General features: G+C 35.1%; 1 long non-coding RNA gene across 1 annotated transcript; it reads right to left on the reverse strand.

Moving 5' to 3' along the window:
- Positions 1-383: 383 nt before the first annotated feature.
- Positions 384-1,931, reverse strand: LOC105555854. Its single transcript, XR_001008523.1, has 3 exons — positions 1,532-1,931; positions 959-1,208; positions 384-853 (listed from the first exon to the last, which is right to left on the reverse strand). It is a non-coding gene; the product is annotated as an uncharacterized LOC105555854 (long non-coding RNA).
- Between the last annotated feature and the right edge of the window lie 4,066 nt (positions 1,932-5,997).

Below are 5,997 nucleotides of genomic sequence, written 5' to 3' on the forward strand. Positions count from 1 at the left end.
TTCGATGTTCTGACACTCGTAAACGTGTTAATTCACGTATTCGCACACGTCGTAGCTCTTCCTCACTCATTTCAAAAATGAAAAAAATTAACACTCAAAAATCGAATGGAACGTTAATTCTTTTAGCGTTTATCACTTAACCTATCCAAGTGTCATGCAGTCGAACTAGTCTACTGAACGTATAGCTCACCTAATAAATTCTAACAATAATTATTGTTTACGATGTTTAAGAAACATCTTCATGCAAAACACTTTAAAATCGTGTTAATCAATATATCATTTAATAAATTAATAACATCGGTTTGTCGACCGTGTCTGGCAATTAAAATTCTTATTGCGAAAAATATTACCCCAGCCAGGATTCGAACCTGGGACCTCCCTACAATCCGTGACGGGCGTCTTAGCCAGCTCGACCACCGGGGCTGTTATCAATGTAATATCATTTAACTTCTAGTAGTCACTTTTTGCTTTTTCTGTGAAATTTACTGTAAAAAAAAATAATATTGCGGTTTTCGAATTGAAAGAGACGGATGGCGTTTCAAAAATTTTGAAAACCAGTCCTCTCCAGCGAGTTGTCGTTCGTCCCAGGAAGGCGGCACTGACAAGTCAAGACGTTTTCCGTATTCGTAAGCTAATTTACGACCCAGTCAGAAATGACTCGTCAACTCGATGTCGAAACGACGTCGAACGACGTCAATATGACGGTTTCGATGTCCATACGACGTCGTTTCGACGTCGATCGACGAGATATTTCTGACTGGGGAACTTAATCCTTTGGCGAGAGTCCGAAATAAATGTCCGATGCATGTAAAACATAATTCACCAACGCTTTTTCATGATTGGCACTCATAATCTAAAAGAATTGTATTTTTATTCTTATTTGTTTTAATCATTAATTTATTTATGTATTCATTGTTTATTGTATATATTGTATATTTATTAATCGATTTATTATTACCGGTCGCATTCCAGGACGAGAAATCGTCACGTTTTCCTGAACGTCCCTGCCAGCACAGACACGTGTTAAAAACGTCACTATGACGTGCTAACTCGTCACACGTAACGCTGCAGCGACGTCTCAACTGGTGTTTAAAACGTAACTGCCACGTCACTGTCACGTAACTAACGGCCAAATTCTTGGTGATAGAAACGTTGTAGTGACGTGTATTTTGCGACTTTATGTAATGAGTTGAGCACCTATTTGCGACCTGAAAATGACCAATCAGTTTTTGAGAAATTAAGATTAATTTAGATTAAAATTAAGATTAAAATTAAGATTAATAATTAGTTTGTACTGTGTTATGTATGTAAACTATATACATATATCTTTATATATTGGAGAGACAAAATGAGTGATTATATTATTTATGTGACAAAAATTTAAACAGACAAATTATATTTTATTTTAAATAAAATATATAACATCTGTTAAAATTTCTGTCACAATAAGTATAATTGTTTGGGAATGCACTAGGTTGATTTAATTTTAATCGGGAATGGAGGGGAAGAAGGGATTTGACTGTAAAACTACCGTTGAGAACCACCAGATAAACTTTATTACACTTAACAGCTGAGTTTGAGGTCGGAACGGTGGCGTAAAATGAAACGGAACGGTCGGAAATCTTGACGCTTGATAGTCACAGCTGCGCGCGAACCGCGACGGAAATCTTCTTCTGGAACTCGATGTGAGTTCCTAACACGACGGAAATCTTGTCGCGACGGAGATATCGTGAACTCGCAGCGATCAAGCTCCGCTCGCGAACGCGCGATCCACCATTCCCTCGATATATTGTCTGGCTGAGCCTTCGGTCAAAGGAGAAGGTCGGATCACGTGGCTGGTACGTGCTGAACTCGCGGCCGAAAAAAGTCGCGACGTCGACAATAATTCGCTAGGCGGACCGATAATATCGCTGGCGCGATCCGGTACAATACTTGCCGATGATCGGCGGAAAGGAGTCTCTGTCGAGGCTCAACGAAGTTTATCTTCAACGCGAAGCTCGAATCTCACTAACTAGAAGGTATGCGTCGTCACCAAAGGCCGGATTCAGACTTTTTGCCTAAAGGATCTATCGGCACGGATCCGCTTAAACGGGGGGTGCGCGACAGATCCAAATTGGCACACAGCGCACTCGAGCAACGAAGACGGCCGCGAATGAGAAGTATTGAGGTGCGTGACAAGAACCGAAAGCGCGCGGTTTAACGCGTCTCGGAGGCGTTCCAGATTTTTTTTTGTATGTTCCGCAACAATAATCATAATGTATTTTGCCTATCAATATTGTTTATTACATATATAACACAGTAAAAACTAATCTCAACTTCTCAAAATCGGACGATTATGTTTTATAATATAGATAGAACACTGAGAAAAGAGGTAATAAATTAGAATGATGTAAAAATATTATACATATATATTATATATATTTTTATGTTACATTTAGCTTTTTTATTTTCCTTTTTTATCTCTTTCGCAGTCAATGTTAATAAAATTTATCGAAATACGTAACTCTTAAATCATAAATTATCAAAAGTATCAACATAATGAAAAATATGGTTATTATTTTTAAAACGTAACTCTTAAATCATAAATTATCAAAAGTATCAACATAATGAAAAATATGGTTATTATTTTTAAAATGAACAGTCTCTCTCTTAAAGAAATATTATAAAGAGTTATTATTATTATGTGTGAGAAATGTAAACGCATGTAAGTGTGAAAATTAAAATATATTCTATACATATACAAGATATACCACAAGTCTGGAAACGGTCGAATATTTCATAAACTATATGCATTTTAGAAAGAAATGTTTCAGACGAAAGTTGTTGGTTCGAAGAGGGACATAAGAGTTGTAAATTTATTGGTCACCTCGTCGCTTTTGTTACGTCTCTGCGACGTAACAAGTTAAAGTTTTTAATTCTATGTTAAAAATAAGTTACATGTTATTTCAATTAATTTTTATATAAGATACTAACCACTAAATTACAAAAAATTCGACAGACAGCTAATTAAATTCTTTTGTACGTTACGTCGTGGCAACGTGTAAAAGACGTATCATATTTTTTTGCGACTTTGTGACCAATGTAGAACGTCGCTGTCACGTCTAGTGGTGGCAGGGATTGCTTGGAATAGAGGCACATTGACGATGCAAGGTCATCCTTCCGACATTAAAGTGTATTGCTACTTGTCTCACTGAGTAGTTTTCATTTTTTACAGCTAAAACTGCTTTTCGGAGATTTTCCTTGTCAGCAGCAGCTGTCTTGCGAACGTAATTGCGCACCATAACCGACTGAAAACAAATAGAAATTTATCAACATGAAAAGCGACGTGTCACGAATTGTCCCGGTTACTCGCGTCACGAAATGCCCCGGCGTGGTTTTTCCTCATCCATGATCCGTGACTTACAGATAAGAAAGAATAGCATAAAATCTACTAATGCATTCACACACAGTACATGATATCATTCGAATATTCTGTACTCATACTGAATGTTCTGTGATAATACAGGATAAACTGAGAACATTCGAATAATATCTTAGTAGTACGTTATTTCTCGTATGTGCATGGGATATACGCGGAATATAGACATGTGCCTGATCTGGTACGCCTGATCCCCTCCTGAATAAATAGCACTAGTACCACATACTGCCGCGACGTGGCGACCGCGCGTTAGTCTTTCTCGTAAGTCAAAATCGTCCCGTATTAGTATAAAAGGCGAGCCGATACGATGCGGGAGCGAGTTGTCTGGATCATGGCTAAACTCAATAACCTGAATATGCTTTTAATGACTATGTAAAGCCAACGGCACACGGTTACTATTTTTCCTACTAGATTTGTTAATTGATTCGTTGCGTGCTGTTTAACGAAGCGTTCTACGTGTCCCAATTATAAGAGTGCTACTATTGTTGGTTTCACATGTGCAGATTATCTTAAGTGTTGGGTTAATATTTTAGTTAAAAGATATCTTTCTATTATGAGAAGAAGAGCAACTGTACCTAACTTTCGTCTTTTCGCAATTTCCTCCATTATTATAGCTGAAGAAAATACTGCATACAAATATCATTGCACATGAATACAAAGAAAATAAATCTAATACACAAATACATTCCTATGCAGCTTTCAAGAAACATCCTTAGAATATAGGACGTTCTACAGACATTTCTTGAAGATTTTGTGTTATGGGATATTTGTATGTACTTTTTATATAATAAAATATTTTAAGCGTGAAGTTGTCTTGTAAGAAAAAATACTCAGAATTAAAACGACATATGCTGGCAAATAATTTTATTTAATAAAAATACGACGTTTCGACCAGTAATACTGGTCCTTTTCAAGTATAAAATTACGTTACATCCATCAAATGTTACAGCAAGAGATCTAAAAGTTATATAGTTACAATTAAAACAAGTAAAACAAAGTGTTAGAGAGAGGACGTGAGTTTACTTACGGCGCAGAAACGTGTCATGGTACATAAGAATTACAGTGTGTTGAAAGATATATATACAATTAAAGTTTTAAAACTCGCGCGCAATTTCAAGCAATTAGCGATATTTTTTTGAAGAAGAACGAGTGAGGCGCTAGCTATTTCTTTTTGATTTTCTTTTATATGTTTGTTTATCTTAGCAACAGTTCTCTAGTTAGAAAAACGAAAACGAACTGGACTAATAGTGTTCTCAAGTTAAGTAAAAAAAAAGGAGAAATCAATTCTCTGAGGCGGTTCTGTACCGTAATTTTACGGCGGTTAAGCACCGTTCTCTCAGGCGGTCTCGCACCGTTCTCTAAGGCGGTTTCGCACCGTTCTCTAAGGCGGTTTCGAACCGTTCTCTAAGGCGGTTTAAGACCGTTCTCGAAAGCGGTCCTGTACCGATTTTTCCTAAGGTAATCCTACATCACTTTGAGGAAAAAAGGATATTTCTTTACTGCATTTCTGGACTACCTACTATAAAAAATCTGGACTATCTGCATTAACTAAATCTCGGAAGATAAAAGACAATTTTTTGTACATCGTTATTGGACTACCTAAGATAAAAGACAATTTTTTGTACATCGTTATTGGACTACCTAAAACCAGGTAACTAGGCGGTATAAAACCGTTATCTTAAGTTCTGTTTATGGTCGCCAAATTCTCAAATCTCGATCACGATAATATATATATTGATCTTTTTTGGAATTTCAATTTCCCGCTACAAAATACTATCTTCAATAACAAATCTGAAATAAATTAAAATAAGATTCTGTTTTCATCTTTTCTCTTTCTTATTCTGCTATTTAATTAACAGTTTCAACATTCATGTAATTAATAAAAAGAAATACCAATTTGACTAAATTAAGTTTCCGAATTTAAATTTCTTTCTTTTCAGCTGAATTTCCCTCATTTATCCGGAACACAGTGATTGTCAATAATTGTCGTCGAATAAATAGGTATGGAAATAAATTGTAGTAGTACATATACATTGTTATAAATATTAAAAATCGTTGAAATAAAAAGTTATATTAACACGCACAATGATAGATACGTCTAGTCATAAGTCTAAAAGCGAACTGTTTAGAACAGGTATAATAGGTCGTCAAAATAAAATAAAATAAAATAAAGGTGTCAGGAGGGGACAAAAAGATAAACTAGTAAAATGAATAAATAATACATTGAAAGTCATCGATAGAGTTCAGGTCCTCGAATTAAAATAAAGTAAAATAAAAATAAATTAGAATAAAAGTGTCGGGGAGGAACAAAAAGATAAAACGAGTAAAAATATATAAATAAGTTAATAGATAATACATAAATAATAATTTAGGTGGTACGGACAATTTTGTCGTAGATAGAACAATTCAACCGAATATATTTTGTTACTCTATCTTTTTTGCAAAAGTATAATCTCTACAAAAATATCTTTACTGCAAAAGTACCCGGGAAAAAATTTTCACATATGATCATATATGTATAATCATATATGCTCATATACGAAAAATGTCCATATATAAGATACCATATGTATCATATA

Source organism: Vollenhovia emeryi, unplaced genomic scaffold, assembly GCF_000949405.1.
Source record: "Vollenhovia emeryi isolate VEMERY1.0 unplaced genomic scaffold, V.emery_V1.0 DF940637.1, whole genome shotgun sequence".
Taxonomy (NCBI): Eukaryota; Metazoa; Arthropoda; class Insecta; order Hymenoptera; family Formicidae; genus Vollenhovia; species Vollenhovia emeryi.